The sequence below is a fragment of the Sus scrofa genome, chromosome 6 (genome assembly GCF_000003025.6).
Source record: "Sus scrofa isolate TJ Tabasco breed Duroc chromosome 6, Sscrofa11.1, whole genome shotgun sequence".
Classification (NCBI taxonomy): Eukaryota; Metazoa; Chordata; class Mammalia; order Artiodactyla; family Suidae; genus Sus; species Sus scrofa.
In genome coordinates, this window is record NC_010448.4 from 44,734,826 (window position 1) to 44,742,209 (window position 7,384).

Genomic DNA, 7,384 nt, shown 5'->3' on the forward strand with positions numbered 1-7,384 from the left:
CCCTGCTGTAACAACATAAGACAGGAAATGAGGCCGGAAGCCCTGAATCTCGGAATCAGGCCACCCCCAGTGTCTCACCTCTCATTCATGGCAGCGTTCATACTCCACCAACCATTCCTGGGAAGAGAGGGCAACCAAATTAGAGCTGATGGGAGTTCCCACTGTGGCTCGGTGGTAATGAACCTGACTAGTATCCATGAGGATGCAGGTTCAATCCTTGGCCTCACTCAGTGGGTTAAGGATCCGGCATTGCCATGAGCTGTGGTGTAGGTTTCAGACATGGCTTCCATATGCCATGGGTGCGGCCACAAAAAAAAATACATAGAGAGAGAGAGAGAGAGAGAGGGAATCAGCTGAGGCTGGGTGACTTTCCATGAGTGAAAGTCCTCCAAGGAGTTGTTGGCAGGGTCCCATCGCTGCAGTTGAGGCAGTTTGCTGATGAGTGGAGTCCTCCATTTCCAGCCTCGCCTCGTCCCGGCTCCGAGGGATGAACAAGTGATTTCCCTGTCTGAGCCTCAGTTCCCCCGGGACCACAGGTGAGAATGAGTGAGCCACCAGGCAAAGCTCACAGTCGTTATTAAGGGGTAGGTGGCCTTGCCTGGATTCTGCTCGTGAGATGTCCCTGCACTTAGCCAGTTCGCAAATCAAAAGGCTGTAAATAGCTACATCTTGGTTCTCATTACTGCATTAAATATGACTTGGCATCTTGCCCAGACTCCCTGGCAGGGCAGTCGGTGGGCAAGGGCGGTTTGGCAGAAGTGTGACGGGCGTCAAAGTCATGGGCTCCAACCCCCAGCCAACCTATGGCACCAGGTGTCGTCCCTCCCAGCCCACGCCTGCCTTGGCACTGGCTCACCTGGCCTCTCTGGGCCATGGCCTGTTTGCCTGGACTCAGCCCTCCGGCCCAGCCTGCATTGGGTCCGTCTGTTCACCTGTGGGTTCTGGGGAGCCTGTGCCCGGGGGCGGTGGGTGGGTGGTAGGTGGTGGCAACTGCGGCTAGTGCACACTGGGTTGTCTCAGGGCCTCCCTCCATCTCACCGCATCAAGTTCTCAGAGGCTGGCCTTCCCCCTGGCTCAGGAGTGGCACCCTGGAAGCAGCAGACACAGATTCTGGTCCCCTCTCTCTGGGCTCAAGTCCCAGTTGCCCCACATATGACCTTAGGCTTATCTGTCTTCTCAGGGCCTCATTTTCCCCATCTGGAAATAATCTCCCAACTGGAGATAATAACAATGCCTCCCCCTATGATTGCTGGAAGGACTTGGTGGATATCATCATCGTCACCATCATCACCATCATTGTCATCATCGTCATCATCATCATCATCACCATCATCATCATCATCGTCATCGTCACATCATCACCATCATCATTGTCGTCACCATCATCATCACCACCATCATCGTCACTATCGTCATCGTCACATCATCACCATCATCATCGTCGTCACCATCATCATCACCATTATCATCGCCACCACCATCATCGTCATCATCATCATCATCATCGTCATCGTCATCATATTCTGCCTCTCTGGACAACGTTAGGCAGTGTCAGAGTATTCGCAGTGAATAGGGTTTGCTCTTATTACTACTTTTCTGCCAAGAGCAAAAATGCTGAAGCCAGCCTGGTGGGTTCACTTTCCAGCCCCGCCACTTATTAGCTCTGTTCCCTTAGACATGGATCTTCACCTCTCAGTTGCCTCATCTGTAAAATGGAGCTGATGATTCCATATGCCTCATAAAGTGTTGTAAGGACTAATATGTTAACACCTGCCAAGGGCTTAGAACTGTGCCTGGCACACAGTGAGTGCTCCATGGTTGTTGCTGTCATTACTGGAGGTCCACTCTTTCCATCGAGGTGGCTAAGCTGCTGTGATGTGATCCTGGAGCAGCTCCATCTCTTCTCAGGAAGCATCACCTTGAGGATTAAGGCAACGCAGAAAAAGGTGGAGTATCAAGAAGAAGAAGGCAACATTGGAGTACATTGTTTGAGCACCTAGATCTAACTATGCCTGAAGCAGAACCTACCCCCTGGACTTCTCGATTTTGAGAACCAATAAATTCCTTCTTAGCTTAAAACACTTTGCTTGGATTTCTCTTCCTTGCACCTAAATGTGTTCTAATACAGAAGGCTATTGGAGGGCTCAGATAACAGAGAAGATACTAGAGGAGGTGGGGAAGCTAAGGAAAGGACCGACAGGATGCCACTGGAGAGAGAATGCCATGGGGAAGCACTGTGCCTCCTGGTCAGAACCCCAGCTGTGTGACCTTTGGTAAATAACAAAGGTCGGAATACTTCACTTCTCCCTGTAAACATGATTCCCATGTGACTTTGCCACGCTTCCCATCAAGAGATGTAGCCTAGGAGTTCCCATTGTGGCTCAGCAGAAACGAATCTGACTAGCATCCATGAGGACACAGGTTCAATCCCTGGCCTCGCTCAGTGGGTTAAGGATCCGGCATTGCTGTGAGCTGTGGTGTAGTAGGTCGCAGACGCGGCTTGGATCCTGAGTTGCTGCGGCTGTGGTATAGACCAGCAGCTACAGCTCCAATTTGACCCCTAGCCTGGGAAACTCCACATGCCGCGGGTGCAGCCCTAAAAAGCCAAAAAAAAAAAAAAAAAAAAAAAGAGAGAGAGAGATGTAGTCTGTTTCCACCCCTTGAATCTGGGCTGACTTTGTAACTTATTTTGGCCAAAGAAACATGGTGGAAGTGATACCTAACTATGCTAGTTCTAAGCTGAGGCTTCAAGAAGCCTCGCCGCTCCCACTTGCTCTCTTGAACTCTTGCCATGAGCTTGTGAATATGCCGGGCTAACCTGATGGAGGATATGAGACTGGAAGTTCCCAGCCAACGGCCATTCACCCCCATTGAAGCAGAGCCATCTAGCCACCCAGAGCTGACCACGGATGCCTAAGTCCAGCCAAGACCCTAAAGAACTGCCCAGCAGGGCCCAGCCTGTATTACCAAGCTACAGAGTGGAGAGAGGAAGAAATCATTGGTGTATTAACTCGCTGAGTTTTGGGTGCTTCCTACGCAGCAGTAGAGAACCGCTACCTTGCCCTGGAGACCTTCCCAAACACCTGACCTTCAGGTCACATGGCAAGCCTAGGCCACCCTGTCCCAGTCCCTGGCCATGTGCTGGTTCTCTCAAGAGGCCTTGCAGCTTCTATTTACTTTCTTGGACCTGTGCCACCACCTTGTGGACAAACCTGGGCTGGCCTGCTGGAGTCTCAGGGGCCCCAGGTGATGGCTCTTGGCCCAGCCTTCAGACAGCTGACTCCCGATCATGTGAGAAAGCTCAGCCAAGATCAGCAGAACTAACCCCAGCCCACTGCTGATCAGATGGAGTTCCCATTGTGGCTCAGTGGGTTAAGAACCTGACTAGTCTTCATGAGGATGCAAGTTCAATTCCTGGACTCGTTCAGCGGGTTAAGGATCCGGCACTGCCACAAGCTGCAGCCTAGGTCACAGATGTGGCTCGGATCTGCTTTGCTGCGGCTGTGGCACAGGCTGGCAGCTGCAGCTCTGATTTGACCACCAGCCTGAGAACGTCCATATGCTTCAGGTGCAGCCCTAAAAAGAAAAAAAACCTTAAAAAAAAAAAAAAGAAAAGTCCTTAAAAAAAAAACTCAACATGGAAAAGAAAAGGTGGTTAAAAATGATTGACGTGGGGCTTGTTGTGTCTTACGCTGCACTGGGAAGTGTGAGGAAGCGGTGCAAAGGGCCAGCCTTATCATTTCTGCTGCTAGGTGATGAAAGTTTTTCATTGTTCACTTGGCTGCCTGGAGAGCGGCTTCGACTCCCTGCTCCAACCTGCGACTGCCCCACCCTGCCCTGTAAGGAACTCCGCCTTGTCAGAATTAGCTTTTCAATGGATATCAGGTCCTGTCCCTCCTCTGCTGAAAAGCCTCCAGGGTACCCATCACGTTTGTTTGTTTGTTTCTTTCTTTCTTTCTTTTGTCTTTTTAAGGCTGCACCTGTGGCATAGGGAGGTTCCCAGGCTAGGGGTCCAAAAGGAGCTATTGCTGCCGGCCTACGCCAGAGCCACAGCAATTCGGGATCTGAGCCGCATCTGCAACCTACACCACAGTTCATGGCAACACCGGATCCTTAACCCACTGAGCAAGGACAGGGATGGAACCTGTGTCCTCATGGGTGCTAGTCAGATTCATTTCCCCTGAGCCACAAAGAGAGCTCCCCCATTGCATTTCAAATGAAATCCAAAGCCCTCATCCTGGCCCACAGGGCCCTCCATGATCTGGCCCCTGCCCAGCTACCTTCTCTGTGTCCTCCCTGCCCTAGTCATCTCCATCCACCAACCAGAGCCTTTTTTTTCTGAACATTATTTTAATTTTAGTTTTGTGGGGTTTTTTCTTTCTTCTTCTCTTTCTTTCTTTCTTCCTTACTTTTTTTTTTTTTTTTTTTTTTTTAGGGCTCCACCTGTGGCATATGGAAGATCCCAGACTAGGGGTTGAATCGGAGCTACAGTGGCTGGCCTACGCCACAGCCACACCAGATCTGCGCTGTGTCTGCGACCTATGCCACAACTCACAGCAATGCTGGATCCTTAACCCACTGAGCAGGGCCAGGTATTGAACCTGCATCCTCATGGTTACGAGTTGGGTTCGTTACTGCTGAGTCACAACAGGAGCTCCAAACGGAGCCCTTACAAATGCTCTCTCTGTCTGGCACCACTTATGGTAGGCTGAAGAATGGTCCCCCCAAAAGGGCCACCCTTAATCGCTAGAACCTGCAAATATGTTGCCTGACATGGTGGGAAGGACTTTGTGGCTGTGATTGAGCTAGGGATCTTGAGGTGGAGGTTACTGGGTGGGCCCAGTGGCATCACAAGTCTCCTTCTAAAAGGGAAGCAGGTGAATCTGAGAAGAGAGTGGGAAAGAGACACTTAAAAATACTTTGTTGCTGGCGTCCAAGTGGGAGGCAGAGGCTAGAAGCTGGAGGGGGCAAGCAAAGGGATTCTCCCCCTCAAGCCTCCCTCTGGATCCAGATGCTGACACCTTGATTTTAGCTAAATGAGACCTATTTTGGACTTCCAACCTTCAGAACTATGGGGTTATATATATGCGTTGCTTTAAACCATTAAGTTTGTATTAATTTGTTACAGCAGCGTAGGAACTAATACGCCTTTCCTCCAGATGTCTACTTGCCCAGTTTTTTGTTATTCAAAAACGTCAAGGCTCTGGAGTTCCCGCTGTGGCTTAGTGGTAATGAACACAAGTACTATCCATGAGGACACGGGTTCGATCCCTGGCCTCCCTCAGTGGGCTAAGGATCCAGAGTTGCCATGAGCTGTGGTGTGGGTTACAGAGGCAACTTAGATCCTGAGTTGCTGTGACTGTGGCATAGACCAAAGGCTGCAGCTCCGATTCGACCCCTAGCCTGGGAACTTTCATATGCTGCAGGTGCGGCCCTAAAAAGAAAAAAAGAATAAAAGTCAAGGCTCATCTGAAATGCCATCTCTTCAGAGAAGCTACCCCCTGGCTTCTCTAGTTCAATAAATATTTGTGGAATGAATAATCGAAATGTGAACACTTGACCCCCATAAAGGCTGAAGCAAGAGCTCATGAACGAACACCCATGGACTGAAGTTAGCTGGCAAATGCATCTTATTTTGCTGGCATTGTGTTTGAAAACATTTTCGAGCCTACATTCATACATTGGACAGTTTCACTCAAACATACTCAGTTTCCGGAACCACATGGGACTTTCAGAAGAACCAGGCCTACAGGTTCCTTTTTGTCAGAATTTTATTGCCCAGGCCCATCAGTACCCCTCCCCCACTGCCCCATCGCCCAAGTGTAAGACCTCTTACAGAGCAGAAACCTCCCAAGGCCTGTCCCCGCTTTTTGGCTTTGCTCATGGGGGCCACTGAGTTAGCAACCCTGGTGTCTCAGGTGAAATTCCCCAAAAAGCAAATATGAAAATAGAACATATCAACAAGGAGATAGAAGATACTCTATCAGTGTGTCTGGGGGATGCCCAGAAGCCCCTTTTCGCTCTCCCATCACTGGCCCCTTCCCAAGTTCACTGTGTGACCTCAGGCAGCTTGCCCCAGCCGCCTGTGTTGATGTCCTTAGCTACAAAATGAAGTGCAAAGCCAGCCTAGCTTCATAGGCGGCCAGGAGGACACAGTGTTTGTGAAGGGTGTGGGTTCTGACCACAGCAGGAATTGCAAAGGGTCTGCTATTATTTTCATTATTCTCTGCTTCTGCTTTCCCATGGACCCTCCGCACCCCCCCCCCTTTTGCTTTTTAGGGCTGCACCTGCAGCATATGGAATTTCCTGGCTAGGAGTCGAAAGAGAGCTGTAGCCGCTGGCCTACACCACAGCCACAGCAACGCGGGATCCGAGCTACATCTGTGACCTACACCATAGCTTGCGGCAACCAGGATCCTTAACCCACTGAGTGAGGCCAGGGATGGATCCCTCATCCTCGTGGATACTAGTCGGGTTCATTTCCACTGAGCCACAACGGGAACTCCCTCGATGGACCCTCTTTCGTTCTCCAGGACTTCCACGCTCTACAGGACCAGGCATCTCTGGGTACCACGTGAAGGCTTAGGTGTTTTGGCAACAGCGTTCTGTTCCGGACGTTTCAGATCTGCCTTGTTGTTGCTTTACAGGGGACTACCAGGCCAGGGCATTTTAGAGGGCATTAATATTTTATTTCTCACTCTTGCACTCTGCTAAACAGTATCTAACATTTATGGGAATGGCTGGGCCTGGTGATTCCCAAAGGTCCTGGGCCAGGCCTGGCACCTGGTCCCAGTGGAAGGGCCTGTGTCCCCTTCTCAGGGCATCTGAGGGGGCTTTCTCCACCGAAAAAGCCAGGAAGAGTCACACACGTAACTGCTGCCTGGTGGCACCTTTGACTTGGGGGAGCTGTGGCAAGGCTGGGAGGCCCTTGGCACACTTGAGGCAGGGTGGGGCCAGCGACTGGTAGGGAAGGGCTGCAGCCCAGTGCAGACCTGGGGGCCTGGGGGACCCACTCCCATCCCCACCCTTGTTCTTGAGAGTGTGTGGTGAGCGAAGTGGCCTATAGTTTACACCCCCAGAGGCTCGCCCCCCAAATCACCTCATCCCACCCCTCCCTTCCGCTCTGCGAAGCGTGCAGGCCTTGAGCTGGGCAACCTGAGTTTGAATGGGAGCCTCTCTACCTCCAATCACAAGGCAGGGAGTCCAGCCTCAGTTTCCTCAGCTGTGCAGTGGGGATTGCGATGGAGTTAACAGAACAGAACCCAAACCAGGGAGAGGTCAGTGGCCCTGGGTCTGTTTGGGTCCATACGTGTTCAGAGTGAGGAGAGTGGACCCAAGGCAGGGGCTATGGGAGGACAGGTGAGGCGATGAAGGCACAAGAGAC